Raw genomic sequence first — 18,025 nt, 5'->3', positions numbered from 1 at the left:
CTTTCTCTAAATAAATTCCCCGAAAGGCAGTTCTTGCATAGATGATTCAAGTCTATTGGATGCTATCTACAGATTGCACATAAAAAGAAACACTGAGAGAAGAGCTTATGGTCAACAAATAAGCACCTTATTATATCTCTAGATTGGCTTTGTAGACTTGACCAAGCTGATGTGCACATAATTCAGTGTACAGGATCCAAAAAAGTATTAACACATTAGTCAAATGAATTACTCAAAATAATATATATCACTTGGGATTACAGATTCGATTTCGCAACTCATCTTGAAAAATGAAAATCTTGCCAAAACATCTCTATACGTTTCACAACCATACTTCTTCCCAATGACACTAAAAAACATATTTGTTACTGAAATGTAAGTATTATGTACTTCATCAAAGTAATAAAAATACTGGAATATCCATTTATTTTAAGAAAAGGTTTTTTTAAAACGGACTCAGACTTTGAATATATACTTTTAATCAAAATGTTTTTAAAATTCTACTAAATATTCATATAGGAAAGTGAATTAGAATTTTTCACAAATAATCATTTCTGTGAATTATGAATAGATCAATAAGCTCAAATCAAGGATGCTTTTCAAGTAGGCAAACTCATACACTGTCAACCACACATTTTATATAATATTGACAGCATATCATGGTTTGATCACATTTGAAGATCTGTTTTTCCCCCCTTTATTTATGGTTTACCTGCACAAGGCATAAGAGACCTTATACAATAAATTTATAAAGTCAAGAATTTCTTGCATAATTATTTGAACAGTGCTTTTAAAGTAAGTGACAACGTTTGAAAATTTTCAGAGATATATTATTTTCATCTCAATATATCATAACTTCAAATTACATTATTGATGTGTTTCTTATATGGTAAATTTCTCAAGTTCCTAATATATTTTGTTTTGTCATTGATTATTTAATCCAAGTACCATCATGCTTACTGATCTGTGGAGACTGTATTTCTTAATTGACCTGTGACTCATCTACAAATATATAGACAAGTTGATATATCATTACAATAAAAAAATAGCCACTGTGTCAATGATTCAATACAACCTTTTGAAGTAAGGAACAGACTAACAATGCTTCTGCCTAAACCCCCATAGTGGCTACATTTTCTTCGAAAACAAACTTCACATTTTATCATAAGCAGTATATCATACGAAGTTAGTAGTATAATATTTATGCTTTTCTGGGGTCACTTAGTTTTATTTCATAGGGCATCCACTGAACCATTAGTATTTGTTAAAGGACGTAAAATGAGATCATATTCTATGCTAATTAGTTTATAGATTTCCTTCACACACACACACACACGCTAAACAGTTACAGCTAGCCTACAATAAGTTTAATTTGACCTACCATTTCTAACTGATTTGGAGCTTAATATGAACCTTTATGCCTCCAATTAAAACACTAGGGAAAACACAAGTGCATTCAAGCTTTTTTAGTCAATCTGTCATCGTAGTAAGCATGGCTGTCTGTTCTGTTATTTTCCAGTGCCAGTGTGATGTTCACACACCATCTGCCAACTTCCACTTATTGCTATCCAGGCTCCATTGATGGTTGTTATTCATTTCTCATTTTGGTTATCATAAGTCAGCATGTTTGTGAAAATTTGGTACTGCTTGAACTAATACATGTACAACTGCTATTGAATTTAGGCATTGGGACTTATCGCTGCTCTGATAATTTCCTGTAATTCATCTTCCACAAAATTCATGGACTAACATATTGTACTGAAACCATGCAGTAAAATAAGGCATTCATTTTTCAAAAGGAAAGAATATGAGGCATTAGTTTTTCATCACTATTGTTAAAAGTGCAATTTTACCTCTATACACTGGTCTCTTAAAGCTCTTTGAATACAATCTTTTGAGTGAGCATATTAATTAGCAATTTGCCTCATAAATATTCGTATAAAAATCAAGCATTTCTGAAGTGCAAAGTGAACAGCTAAACCCCTACCCAAAGCCCCGATTCTAAACATGGAGAGGAATAGCCACAGTTCTCCACTGCTATTGATAACTATAACTTCATATCATTATTGTGCACAATACCTCATGATCCTTTTTTCTCTCCTAAATTCAAACAGATACATCTAATATCAATTTTAAGTGTCTATCATTCCTGGTTCTTCTTATAGGCCTCCATATAACATACTTCAGCAAACTCTTTTCTCCCAAAACCCACAAAACCACTTAATTTCCCCTTTTAAACTCAGATTCTAAGGGTGATTTAGTTGTGCTTCTCAGATTATGGTGTCTATGCATTGCTTGTTTGATCAGTTTCTCCTTCATTTAAAGAATAATGCTACCTATCAGCAGGTGTGATTTTGCATAGTTTTATTGAATACAAGAAGAAGAGAGCTTGAGAGTTCTGGATGCTCCATTTAAGACCATCCTCCTGTTGCCTCCATGACTCCATGGGCAAAAGTAATTATTCCTTGGATGGCCACCCTGCCTTCCATGCCACCCTTACCTCACCACCACTGGTGTCTTATAATGATCAATACTAATCTCAATTGTCCTTTATTCCTCATTTTGTCAGGACCCATGAAAAACCCAGAACTCCAGTTCATCCCTTTTCCCCCAGATTCTTATGCCTATACAAGTCTGTACATACCCCCTTTGTGACCCCATCTTCCACGCTTCCCAAAAACTCTTGAAATATTTCCCCCATGTCCTCCTCACATGCTCCATGACCAATCGTCATGTTCTGTTTTAACTAAAATTCAGCTGTCTCTGGGGGACACTGCCTCTTTCACAGCCCTCTCAGGTGGTATCAGCTTTAGACTCTCAAATTGTGTTCCATTGTATTTAAATGTGGGGTTTTACCAGTCTCCTATTGCTGCTCTGACAAATTACCACAAACTTAGAAACTTAAAACAAGACAAATTTATTATCTTCCAGTTTGGGAGGTTAGAAGCCTAAAATGGGTTGGCAGAACTGAGTTCCTTCTTGAGCCTCAACGAGAGAGTCTGTTCCTCTCCTTTTGCAGCTTCTAAAGGCTTCCCACATTCCTTGCCTCCCAGCCGCATCATTCTGACTTCTGCTTCTGTCATCACATCTCCCTCACTGACTCTGACCCCCCTGCCTCCCTCTTATAAGGACCCTTGTGATTTGGCCCACTGTGATGATCCAGAATAGTTTACCGAACTTAAGATCCTTAACTTAATTAAATCTGCAGCCACTTTGCCATGTAATAGAATATATTCACAGATTCCAAGGATTAGGTCATGGACATATTTGGGTGGCCATTATTCTGTCTACCACAGGAGTATATGTCCTTTTTGCTTCTAATTGCAGCCTCTAGACAATTATGCCTCCATCCTCTTAAAAACCAAGTTTGAATCTCATTATCAGAATACTCCACCCACTACTCCACCTATTTATATATGGACACTTGATATGCTCTAGTCACTTCCTTAAAGGTTTTAGACCCCATCTCACTGTCATAATTACTGTCATAATTCTGGACAATTAATACTTCAGAGGAGATGACCTTTCAAACATTTTGGCAGCTGAGATCCTTCACCTCCTCTCTTTGAACAATCCTGTCTTCTTTCTCATGCTAGTCATTCTCATCACGTCTCAGCCAAAGACATCTGTCATTGCCAAAACCAGAATTGTTTCCAGTCTCAATATGAAACATCTCACTTTGAAACTTCTGGCACTTACCTATCAACCACACTTGCTCTAGTAACCATTAACTGAAAATTAATCAACCTTCACTGAAAGCTACAATCCACCAATCCTATTACTTTTCATTGTCTTCCATCCTTATGTTACCACTTTATCTTCAAGTAGCTCAAATATTGATGGATTGATGGTCTATAATCATGCCCTTGAAAGAAAAAAAAAAGGAAATGAAGGAAGGGAGGAAAAGAGAGCCAGAGACAGGGACAGGCAGAGAGAGAGAGGAAGGGAAGGGAAGGGGAGTGGAGGGGAAGGAAGGGGAGGGAAGGGAAAGGAGAGAGGAAGGAAGGGAGGGAGGGAGGGAGAAAGGGAGGGAGGGAAGGAGGAAGGAAGGAAGGAAGGAAGGAAGGAAGGCAGGCAATCCTCCACCTCTTAGCTTTTCACACATTAATTGACTCTCTTACTTAGATATGAGCATATATTTCAAATTAAATCCCTGCTAAAGGCACTTTTAAATATTTGATGCAACTGACTTTCTCATTTAACAAGTAAATGGAAGCCTAGTCTCACATGTGAAAATAACTTTTCACTATAACTTTTCAGACAAACGAGAAGGTTTGAAATAAGCACACTATCAATTTTTTGAACATTAGAAAAGATAAAATTATAAACATTCAACTATATTTACTACTTAAAAACACAAACTTCTAAATTTAAATCTCTTCAATAATTTCTTTGTTACAAATATAATTTACAGGGTACATTTAAAAATCCATAAATCCATTAAGCCAGGTTTGATAAATCAAGAGGTTGTTTCCCTCCTACCTAGAAATATGTTTTATTTAATAAAAGTATAACTTGTGATTCTTCAAATATTTGTTTAAGAGATATTTTAAGTTATAGTGTTAATGAAAGTACAGAAGAATAAACATACTTTATAACAGAAACAATTATATATTCAAGTATGTATATATTAAAAATTCAACACATTCTCAATAAACACTACATTTTCCTACTTATTTTATCTGTAGAGCTTCCAAAAACTTAAAGCAGTCCCCCATGTAAAAAGAATCACATACTTTTTCATAACTGCAGAATTTCACAATATTTTCAATCCATAAGAATATGTTTTGAGGGCTTCCCTGGTGGCACAGTGGTTGAGAGTCCGCCTGCCGATGCAGGGGACATGGATTCATGCCCCGGTCCGGGAAGATCCCACATGCCACGGAGCGGCTGGGCCCGTGAGCCATGGCCACTGAGCCTGCACGTCTGGAGCCTGTGCTCCGCAACGGGAGAGGCCACAACAGTGAGAGGCCCGCGTACCGCAAAAAGAAAAACACTATTTACAATAGCCAAAAACATGGAAACAACCCAAGTGCTCAGCAACAGATGATTGGTTTAAGATGCGGTTTATAAATACTATGAAATATTACTCAACCTTAAAAAAGGAATTAAATATTGCCATTTGCCGCAACATGGATGGACTGAGAATATCACACTAAGTATAGTCAGTCAGGCAGAGAAAGACAAATATTATATGATATCACTTATATGGTTGCCAAAGGAGAAAGGGAGTAGGGGAGGGATAAATTAGGAGTATGGAATTAACAGATACAAACTACTATACACAAAATAGATTAGCAACAAGGATTTACTGTATAGCACAGGTAACTATATTAAATATCTTGTAATAACCTATAATGGAAAATAATCTGAAAATATATACATATATCTGAAATCACTTTGCTGTACATCTGAAATTAATTACAATACTGTAATTAATACAATACTGTAAATCAACTATACTTCAATTTAAAAAAGAATGTTGCATTTCCTGTGCAAGTGTGTACTTGCCTTTTTTTTTAATATTAAGTACCACTGTACACATAATTTTACAATATAAATTTTGGGAAATCTTTTCACATAGTAACATTCCATAGAGTAACATTTAAATGATTTGTTATAGGAACAAACTATTCTTAAGAGAAAAAGAAAACTACAGTAAAATGGCTCTAGACACAGCAATGTGAAACTCACTGTATGTAGAAAAATTGAAGAACAATAGATACATACAATTTTTATCTTTTCTCTCCATGTAATATTGATAAAAATTAATTAGCAATGATAACTCGTAAGCCCTAAAACAAAGCAAACTCTTTTAAAGTTTTTCTTTGGATTTTCTCTTTGTGGTAATGGGAATAAAATTCACACAGCAGAAGGATAATGTACCCCATAATGTGACATGATGTATGAGAATATGGTATTACATTTCTAATGATTACATTTCTAATGATATGCTTTCTAAAGCTGTCTTTATTACATGGTAGACAACCCTGCCCTTAGAGAATGGATCTGTTGAAGTGGATAGGTCATTCTAATAGCCTCAAAATTTTACATTTGTAGATTCTAGCACTTACACATCTCCTTTATCAAGGTGAACAAATAAACAATGAAACCAAACTAAACAGCAAGAAAAGAAAAATCAAAATTTAAAATAGAACTAGTGATTTCTCAGCCTTTCTCTGTCTTTGTGTGTCTTTTTAATCTCCCAAGTACTCTTGCCATTAAAAAAAAGATTTTATTTTACTTACATATAAAATCTATATTGAGATATAATTTGGAATAGTATAAATTTACTTTTTAATATAATACAAAGACATTTTTGTGCTGAGCTATTGAGCTATTTTTGTATTGAGCTATTTTCTCTCAGTGTCATACCTATCTTTCAATACTCTGGTGGCACTGGGGCATTTGTTTTTCTTTGTTAGCTTCATTACTGCTACATTCAACTAATAGCAAACACTAGAGAGACTGGGTATCTAAATGAGTTTGAGTCGTCATTATATAACTAATTTGCTCCATATTCTTCTCAGCATCACCCTAGCAACAGTTCTCACCCCACCATGGATAGGTAGTTAAAATGGCTGCAGCTGTTTTCAATTTCCTGTTAGCACTGATCAGCTGTAGCCTCATCCTAAAAGGTCTGAGTCCAACCTCCACATAGGCCTTCTGAGCTCCTCAGACAATAACACTTGTTGGTCAGTGCCCTCTGCTCACTGAGCTGAGCCCTGTGTCTGTGGGAACACTTTTCCAAGATTCTAGGTTCTAATGACTCTAACCTCTTCCTTTTGTTCCTCCAGCCTTAGATGTGGTAGCTATTTTCTACAGTTATTACTTTCATTTTGCCACAAGTGTTTCAGTTTTCTCTTCTTAGTTAAATATTTTAAATCACCATATTATTTTCTATCTGTTAAATATATCCAGTTTTTGATAACATTTATAGAGAACTGAAAGGAGAGTTCCTTCTAACCTTATTATAAGACAATGGCTGAACAAGCTGAGAAATAATGACATTTTTGAACACCTGAGAGAACTGAAATTGTAGAGAGCAAACAGCAAGGTTGAAATCTGAAGAAAAACAGGTAGCTACAGTGAGAAACAGGATCAGAGCATTGGATGACCCAGGACAGATGTCACTGAACAAAAAGATTCAGGCAAAGATGATTTAAAAATTGCTAGACACTGAGTGATGTGAGAGTGAGGAGTTGCTGGGAGCTGTATTCAGAGGAGATTCACATTCACACCCTCTTATAGACTTTTCCTACAGGAAACTTTCAAGGTGCTCACAGGGATGGTCATGTAATCCTGGGGAAATTTTCCCCAGGATAATTAGTGCTGGCTAAAAAAGAGCAACTGCTACTGTACCAAATCCACCCAGAATCATGTTCCCTATTCTCAAAGAAAAATTTCACTGACACATTAAGAACCACAAGGAAGACTTTATTTAAGACTTTATTTATTTAAGGTTATTGTAATAGGGGTCAAGAATTTTGCAACAGGAGAGAGAGACTGAACTCAATCCCAAAGGATGCTGGGGGGAGATGCAAGGAATTTAAACACTGGGGTGAGGAAATGTTCTGGAGGATTTGGGGGTGATGCTGATAAATGTTGATTAGACCATCTGTGTTTGTTAACTGGTGTTTATCGAAGCTAGACTCTCACCCTCACACAGAAACTGAGAAATAGGGATACTATCCTTGTTAATAATTACATTTCAAAGAGATGTCTCCCAGGTTGTTGAAAAAGACTTTCCTGGTTGTAAAACTGGCAAGAGGATGAGAGAGGATTTACCACTCAAAGAAGCAGAGAAATATTTTACAATTGCAAGTTTTCAAATGTAAATGCTAAAGAAAAGGGTGGTCCAGGGTCTAACATCAGGAAGAAGCCTGTCTAATCTTTAATGACACTGAGGGGAACTGTAGACTCTCTTGGTCACTATCTACTTCCGCTCTGACACTGAAAAAGCCTTAATCTGCAGGGGAATGGACAAGAAAATTATACTCAGGAGTACTGGAGGAAACTCACTACATCTGTGGGAGAGGAACAGGCAAAATAAAAGCTCTACCTACGGGGGGGAGGGTAGGAATACATAACTACAGCTGACAGAGGAGCAGGAGTAATTTTGAAGGCCACATTATCAAGACACAGATTCAGAGAGCTTATCTAAGACTAAGGTTTAATCAGTACATCAGAGATTGTCCCCACTCCTGTGTTCCCACCAGAATGCAAACAAGTGTCAAGGAAAATTAATGTTTTAATACAGATGGGAGTGTTATCCCAGAGACCAGCACACATACAAAATTCAAACAGGGAGACTCAAAAGGCAAGCAAAGAATAAACATCAAAAAAGCCCAACTCCTATCTGCATTAACACAAGCCCCCCAAAATGGCCCTGCAGAAAAAAATACATGCTCATATTCAAGTCTAAAAAAATGTTGTGTCCATTGTTTGGTTAAAACATATTTGCTTTCAAAAAATGCAAGGTATATGAAAGGCAAGGAAAAGCACAGTAAGAGGAGAGAAAGCCTTCATCAGAATCAGACTTGAGATATGATACAAATGTTTGAACTATCAGAGAGGAAATTTAAAATAACCAAGATTAATTTCTTAAAGGCTGTAAGACAAAAAGGTAGACAACAAACAAGATTAGAAAAGTACTTTCACCAGAGAGATGGAAATTTTAAAAATGAATCACATGGGAATGCTAGAAATGAAAAACAATTGAAACAACAAAAATATCTGTAGGAATGGAGATAAAGAATGTCTTTGACAGGCTCATCAGTAGGCTTGACACCACTGAGGAAAGAATCAGTGAGATTGAAGGCAGATCAACAGAATTTACACAACCTGAAGTGTTAACAACAACAAAAAAAGAAATGGAGGGAAAAAGACAAAAAACAGTACATTTAAAAAAGTACATTATCAAATAGTCTAACATATGTATACGTGGGACATCAGAAGGAAAAGAGAAGGACTTCCCTGGTGGTGCAGTGGTTAGGAATCCACCTGCCAGTGCAGGGGATATGGGTTCGAGCCCTGGTCCGAGAAGATCCCACATGCTGTGGAGCAACTAAGCCTGTGTGCCACAACTACTGAGCCTGTGCTCAAGAGCCCGCAAGCCACAACTACTGAGCCTGTGTGCCACAACTACTGAAGCCTGTGTGCCTAGAGCCCGTGCTCTGCAACAAGAGAAGCCACCTCAAGGAGGAGGCCGTGTGCCACAACGAAGAGTAGCCCCCGCTCATCGCAACTAGAGAAAGCCCGCACACAGCAATGAAGACCCAAAGCAGCCAAAAATAAATAAATAAAATAAATTTATAAAAAAGAAAAAAAAAGAAGGAAAAGAGAGTCAGAAGAAATATCTGAAGAAATAATGGCTAAGAATTTTGAAAAAATGATTGACATATTCTAAATCATATGTTCAAGTATCTTAGAGAACACCAAAGAGGGAAAATGCCAACAAAAACAGAAATAAACAAACGTTTGCATGCCATATTCAATCAGCTGATACCCCAAGTCAGAGAAAATATTAAAGGCAGACAAAAAAAAATACATTACCTACAGAAAAATAAGCATAAGAATTGCAGCTGACTTCTCATTCAGGAAATATACAAGCAAGAAAATTATAAAGTAACAACTTCAAAGCCTTTAAAAAATGTCTACCAACATGGTATATTTTAATCTATCTCCATTAAAAAGTATTTTAAATGAGAATGTTCTAAATACACTAATTAAAAGATAGATTTTCATATTATATAAAAATGCAAGTCTCAGGTATATGTTGCCTATAGGAAATATACTTCAAATATAAAGACACAGAGCCATTAAATGTAAAGGATGGAGAAAGATATACCAGGACTGATCAAAGAAATCTGGGATACCTATATTACTTTCATGCAAAGTAGACTTGGAACAAGTAATATTCTCCGGGATAAGGTATATTGCATACTGACAAATAGGTCAGTCCTCCTAAATATGTAAATACCTAACAACAGAACTTCAAAATACATGAGGCAAAAAATAAGATATAAAAGAGAAATAGAAAAATATATAACCATAGTTTGAAACATGAACACTCCTTTCTGAGAAATTAAGACAAGTGGCAAAATATCAGTATGTCTATAGATAAATTATTTAAGATTATCAACCAATATGACCAAATTAATATGAACAAATACACTGTACTCCAAAGCAGCTGAAAATACATTTTTAAGTATATGTTCAAATTCACCAAAATATATTCTGGGCAAAGAAAACTAAACAAATATGAAATAACATAAATCATATTAAGTAAGTTATCAGACATAGAACAATGAAGCTAGGAATCAATATAAAAATACCTGGACAATTCCTAAATATCTGGATATTTATGAATAAAATACAGCAAAATATAAGCTGAATAATATATTACAACAAAGTGCATTTCATCCCAGGAATGCAAGGCTGCTTCAACATTCAAAAAATCAATCAATATACTTCACCATTTTAACAGACTATGACTACAGTCATCTCAACTGATATACAAAAAACACTGTAAAACCCATTCTTGGTTAAATAAAACTCTCAGAAAATAGCATATTGGGAACAAAAGGAAACATCCTTAGCTTAACAAAGGACAAATAGACAAAACAAAACAAACCAAAAACCAAAAATCCTCAACATATATCACACACATTATACAAAATTAAACTCAATATATATCATATATATTAACAAAAATCTATAGAAGTTCTAGAAGAAAATATAGAAAAAATGTTTTAATAACAAGTGTTCCAAGGAGAAATGCCTGAATCTAAGATTTCTAAGACTGGGGCAGGGAAACCACACGGTAAGCTTGAAGTTTATCAAAAAACAAGGACAACATTAAATAAGTAAATAAATTAAACAATGAGTACATAAATGAATGAGGGCATGCCAAAAGAGCACGAAAGTCAACCTGAAAGATTTCCCAATTACTAAAACCGAAACTATTTGAGCAAAATTAAATATTCATGAGTTCATACTGATATGAATAAATTACTGAATAAATAAGCAAATAGAGAGAAAGTATAAATCTTTTCTATAGAAGAATGCCAAGTAATAAATGTAGAAAGAAAGTAGGAAATAGAAAGTCACCCACCCACAGAAATCCACTGCAATAATTACTGTATCCAAGATACACAGATGAATATTAATTAGTAGGCAAAATTTTTTAAAAGAGCAGGGGTTTTGTACAGCTTCAAAATATCTCCTCCAATATATTTATTTATTACTATGGTTGTTTTAACATATGTTTACAAATTCTTTGTTACTCTTCTTCCAGTAGATGGACTTAAATTCCCCTCCCTTTAACTGTTGTTTGAATTTATTGATTCCCTTTATTATTCATTATTAGAGTATGGAAATGGAAAGGAAAGCAATTTTACAGCAGAGAAACCTCGAGGACACCACCTTAACCAAGATATAGGATAGGAGGTTAACATCATCAGACCGTGTTGATATCATGTGTCCCTGATACGAAGGCACTTTCATGACCCAAATCTAATCATGTGAAATCATCAGGCGAACCCAAATTGTGGGGAATTCTTCATAATAACTGACCAATACTCTTCAAAGTTGTCAGTGTTACGAAAACAAGGAAAGACTGAGAAAGTGTTAAAAGTTTGAGGAGATTAAGGATCTGACACTAAGTGCAATGTGGTCTCCTGTATAGAAGAATCATGGAAGAGAAAAAAAAAGGACATTGGTAGGGAAAAAAAATGATGAAATTCAAGTATAGTCTATTGTTGTATACCAATATTAATTTCTCAGTTTTGATCAATGTACCAGGATTATACAGATGTTGACATTAGGCAAAGCTGGTGAAATATTATACAGGAACTCTTTTTACTATCATTACTAGTTTGTATTAACTAAAGTTATTTCAAAATGAAAAGAAATGGAGTGATATCTGTTTTCCTGACTTAATACTAGTGTCAGTGCAATCCTATAGTTGGCAATAGGAATGATCCCAAGGATCAGAGTCTCATAGATAGGAAGGATGAGGGTGAGTGTCTAAACCACAGTGTCAAGCAAAACCCTTTTAGCCTGTTTTATTCAACACCTAGAAAATTACTTTCATCTGCATGGTACTACAAAGGCCGCCCTGCCATGTTCCCATAAAATGGAGGAGAAATGAGAGCATGCCCCTCACCCTTAAGATTATGACACAGACTTTGCACAAATCACTCAGCCTGAACATGTCATATTGCTTCTCTTATGGCTATGTGTGGCTGAAAAATATGGATTTCAGTTGGTCCTAGATAAAAAAATTCTATTATTATGAGAAGAGGATCATTTTATTCAGTTCCCTATAAGCAAATATCTGTTTACGGATAGGTAGATTTTCTTGATTATTTTATTAATAGTTGTTGTCTCACAAAAATACAAAAACACATGAGATAGAAGCATATAAGATTTTTAATTTTCATTTTATTTTATTATTACTTTTTAACATTCTGTACCTTTATCACTGACAGGTTTTGGCACATGTTACCTACTGAATTCATATCCTTAATTTATATTTATAAGTTTACTCTAAAAGAAGATCCTACCAGGTAAAATATTTTGTAATCTAACAGTAATATATTTTATTACACTTTCTTTCTTCAATATTATTTATAATGGTTTCAGAGGATTCCATTTCATGTCTATTTTATAATGATTAACGAAGTAACTATTAGCATTTACTTGGTTTCCAGTTTATCACTAATACAAACAATGCTGTAATAAACATCTTTGTAGACAAATCTTTGTTTACATCTATAATTACTTCCATATGATTAAATTCCTGGAAGAGAAATTTCTGAGCCAAAAGATTTACGCATTTCAATCTGTTTTGAACTAAAAGGCAAACTGCACTTCAGAAATTCTGTACTCATTTATAAATTTCTCAGCAATGTTTCAGTGTACTGACACTTTTGGTAATACCGAAACAACACAGCCTGACAGATTGAAACCATTGCAAGCATTTTTAATTTAAACTGATTGGCTCCTATTGATCAATTTATATATTTATCGTAATTTGCTTGTAATATTACATATGTAAAATATGAATTCCTCTATCATTGAGATTATTAAGTTATATTGCCAAAAAGTAATTGACTACAGTGATTCAAGTACATCCAAAAGGAGTAAAATTGACTACTTCACCTAAGAAAAATCAATACTTTGGAAAGATGCAATCAGAAATATAATGCTTAGATAAGAGATGGTATTTCATCTTGTTACTTATTTAAACTTTCAGATTAGGAATCCTCAATTCCTGGAAAGAAAAACATTTCCATTTCTTTTTATACTATCATGGTATTATTAGGGAAGAAGAACAGTTCACCTTCTACACACGTCATATTCACGTTTTCAAATATAACTTGAGTCTTCTAAATTGCTATTATTTCAATAGTCAAAAACAGTGAAGATTTCTAAAATAAATGTACAATTACTATGGCAATTTGAATTTTATACATATTTGAAGTATTACACATATTACAACAATCGAACTACAGATTTCCTAAGAATTTAAAATACATTTTATAATTTTAATATCGAGCAGTCAAAGCATTTCAGAAATGAACTCACAAAAAAGAGATTGGTTTCTCTGCCCTACTGAACATATTTGAATATAATAATGATGGTTCTATTTTTAGTAGTAATCATATATTCATTTTTGTGGTCCTTCAAAAGATACTGATGGAGTCTGTCCTTTAAAGATGGCAGAAGAAGGTAATTTTATATTCCTCTCCTCTCGTGTAAACCAAAGTACTGAAAATTATCAAAAGAAGAAAAAAACTGAAAAGAAATATACATTTTCAATAAAACAAGAAAAGATCTAAGCCACAAATCACAAATGTGCAAATGTAGACATATGTGCTCTACATATCTAGTATTAATCAATGATAGAAACAAGAGAGAGTAACATACTTCCTCAGTTCTAGAACAGGTTAGACAATTGCCACAATTCGAATTGCTTATATAGTGATAACTTATTTAGAGGAATTAAATCTAGAGGCAAATGCCTGGAATGGATTAACAATAATCACAAAAACGTCCCAGCGTAGCTAGATCCATCCATAAATACTGAAAACATAAAAAGGAAAAGAAGAACAAGGAGGAAGAGGAGCAAGAGTAAGGAAGGGAAAAGAAAACAAGAAGAACAAGGATAAAAAAATAAAAAAAACTTACTCAACAGACATAAAAGACAGAGTAGAAACAAAATCATCATGAAAGAGAAATACAGAAACAAATGCTTGTCCTGTTCTTTAGTGAAATTAAGAAATCATTCAGCAGGACATGTTTGAAAAGTTTTAAAGGAAAGATATAGCTCTGCACTTGATTTCATTATTGAAAATGCACATGCTACACTATAACTCCATTAAAAAATGTCATAATTTTTGAAAATAAAATCTGTTAAATTCATAGAATAAAATCCATATTTATTTTGTAAAAGAAGAAAAATTCTCAGAGGACTTGTGAAACTATGAGAAATCACCAGACATAGACATGCTCAAGATGGAGATTATAACCTAAGATGTACAAATAAGGGTGGAAAACTCCAAAAGTAAGCTGAAATTGGAGTTGGAAGAATATAAGAAAAAGATGCCAAGGAGGAAATAATCAATCATGATGGGCAATTCCTCTCTCATAGAAGTCAGTGACTAGAGCAAAGATATAATGCAGTAGAACAGTTCAGTGCTACCACATTTCACAACATAGCAAGGCAACCTTTGAAGCACCACTTCAGATGACAATATAAATAGCATTCTGGAGTTGTGAAATTCAGTGACTTTAAACTGGGGCCACTGCTTAAGTGTCTAAGTCCTAAGTCAATGAGAAAGAGAAGGTCAGGAGACAAACCTAGAGGAACTTGCAAAATTCACAACTGTTTCACTTTATACACACATATCACCTGAAAATTTGTAAAAATCCATATTCTGACTCAGTGGGTCTGAAATAGGGCCTCGGATTCTGTATTTCTATAAAGTTCTGAAATGATGCTACTTCTGGCTTATAGACCATGTTTAAAATAACAAGGGCTATACTACAAGCATAAACGATTGATTCCTCCTTTCACAATTTATATGCTTATGCAGGATATCTTAACTCCAAAATGGAATTGATAAAAAAAAAAACACCAGATATTTAAGGAGTAACATTTACATGAAATAGTGTAAAACAAGAACCAAAATTAGTAAAACAAAATTTAAACATGTATAAACAAAAGGAAAAGGAATGCTATTGCACCTGTATCATACTCTTTAAAATTAAAAATAAAAGTTTCAAGTAAAATTTTTCAGTCACTAGGATTTATAGCAGATTGTACATAGTGGAAGAGCAAACTGATAAGCTGGAAGAACACAGAAAGGAGTTCTTTCACTTCTGAAAGAGTTGGAAATATTAAGACAAGAGACATGAAGAGGGTTCTGATTCTGCTTAAGGTGCAGAAAGTTGTAAAGAGCATCACTCCCACCCTAAAGTAGAGAAAATGATAGAAAAACTGAAAATCATATCTTCTCTTGAGATGAATGGTCTAAGAGAAATATATACAACACAGCTTTTTCTATTAACTTGCCAAGAAACGAAATGAGAGAGAGGTTTTTTGTTGTTATTGTTGTTTTAATTGCTGCTAACAATGGGATACCCATATACAAAAAAAAGAAGAAAGGAAGGAAGGAAGGAAGGGATTTTGACTCATACTTCACACCATATATACTTTTTTTTTTTAATGTATCTATTTTATTTATTTAATTTTGGCTGTGCTCGGTCTTCGTTGCTGCACACAGGCTTTCTCTAGTTGTGGTGAGCGGGGGCTACTCTTCGTTGAGGTATGTAGGCTTCTCATTGTGGTGGCTTCTCTTGCTGCGGACCATGGGCTCTAGGCACAAGGGTTTCAGTAGTTGTGGTACGTGGGCTCAGTGGTTGTTGCTCGCAGGCTCTAGAGCGCAGGCTCAGTAGTTGTGGCACACGGGCTGGCTGCTCCATGGCATGTGGGATCTTCCCGGACCAGGGATTGAACCCATGTCCCCTGCATTGGCAGGCAGATTCTTAACCCCTGCGCCACCAGGGAAGCCCTATATGTACTTATTAATTTAAAATAAACTATAGATCTTCTTCAACTTATGATGGTGTCATGTCCCAATAAACACACTGTAAATTGAAAATATCCTAAGTTGGGACTTTCCTGGTGGCACAGTGGATAAGAATCCACCTGCCAATGCAGGGGACACAGGTTTGATCCCTGGTCTGGGAAGATTCCACATGCCAAAGAGCAACTAAGCCTGTGCGCCACAACTACTGAGCCAGCACTCTAGAGCCTGCGAGCCACAACTACTGAGCCTGCACTCTAGAGCCCACGTGCCACAACTACTGAGCCCGCGTGCCACAACTACTGAAGCCCGCATGCCTAGAGCCTGTGCTCCGCAACAAGAGAAGCCACCTCAAGGAGAAGTCCACACACTGCAACGAAGAGTAGCCCCCACTCGCCACAACTAGAGAAAGCCCGCACTCAGCAATGAAGACCCAACACAGCCAAAAATAAAAATTAAATTAAATCTTTTAAAAAAAAGAAAATATCCTAAGTCAAAAATGCATTTAATATACCTAACTTAACATACACCATAGCTTAGCCTAACCTACCTTAAAGTTCTCAGAACATTTACATTAGCCTAGAGTTGGGCAAAATCATCTAACACATAGTCTATTTTATAATAAAGTGTTGAATAGCTCATGTAATTCATTGAATATTGTACTGAAAGTGAAAAACAGAATGGCTGTCTGGGTATAGAATGGTTGTAAATGTTGGTTGTTTACCATTGTGATCACATGGCTGACTGGGAGCTGCTGCCCACTATCACAAGAAAGGATCATACCACATATCGATAGCCTGGGAAAAGATCATAACTCAAAATCTGAAGTATGTTTTCCACTAAATGTGTATAGCTTTCGTACCACTGAAAAGTCAAAAAATCATAAGTTGAACCATTGTAAGTCAGGGACCATCATTACAGACCTAGGTATAAAGCCTTAACTATAAACTATAAAACGTCTAGAAGAAAATATAGTTGAAAAAATCTTTGTGATCTTACATTAGACCGACTTTTTTTTTTTATAAATAGGACTCAAAAATCATGAACAGGCTTCCCTGGTGGCAGCTTCCCTGGTGGTGCAGTGGTTAAGAATCCACCTGCCAATTCAGGAGACACGGGTTCGAGCCCTGGTCCGGGAAGATCCCACATGCTGTGGAGCAACTAAGCCCATGAGCCACAACTACTGAGCCCGCGAGCCACAACGACTGAAGCCTGAGCATCTAGAGCTTGTGCTCCTCAACAAGAGAAGCCACCGCAATGAGAAGCCTGTGCACTGCAACAAAGAGTAGCCTCTGCTCGCCGCAACTAGAGAAAGCCCGCGCACAGCAACAAAGACCCAACACAGCTAAAAATAAATAAAATTAAATAAATAAATTAAAAAAAATCATGAATAGTAAGGAAATAAATAAATAAACTGGACTTCATCAAAATTATAACATCATCTTCCTTGAAAGACACACACATAAAAAAAAAGAAAGAGAGAGAACCAGACAGACTGGGAGAAATGAAAAACACATTATCTAAGCAATGATTCACATTCACTATATATAAAAACATTCACAAATCAATAATAACAAAACCACCAATCCAATAAATAAATGGCCAAAGAATTTGAATAGACACTTCACTACTGAATAGATACTGATGGTAAATAAGCACATAAAAAGATACACACAATTTTTAGTCATTGGAGAAATACAAGCTTTTTTTAAATGAGATACTACTACAAACCCATTAGAATGGTTAAAACATAACAAAATAACAACATGCAACAATCCCTGGCATTGCCAAAGATATGCCACAACTGTAGCTCTCCTATATTGCTATTGAAAATGCAAAATGGCACAGCCATTTTGGAAAACAGTTTGGCAATTCTTACACAGCTATACAACCCAGCCAACCCATTCATAGGCATCTGCTCACCAGAA

This window comes from Delphinapterus leucas, chromosome 14, assembly GCF_059928025.1.
Source record: "Delphinapterus leucas isolate spDelLeu-1000000601 "Yukka" chromosome 14, BTC_Dleu_Yukka2, whole genome shotgun sequence".
NCBI lineage: Eukaryota > Metazoa > Chordata > Mammalia > Artiodactyla > Monodontidae > Delphinapterus > Delphinapterus leucas.
This window is presented reverse-complemented; position numbering follows the sequence as displayed.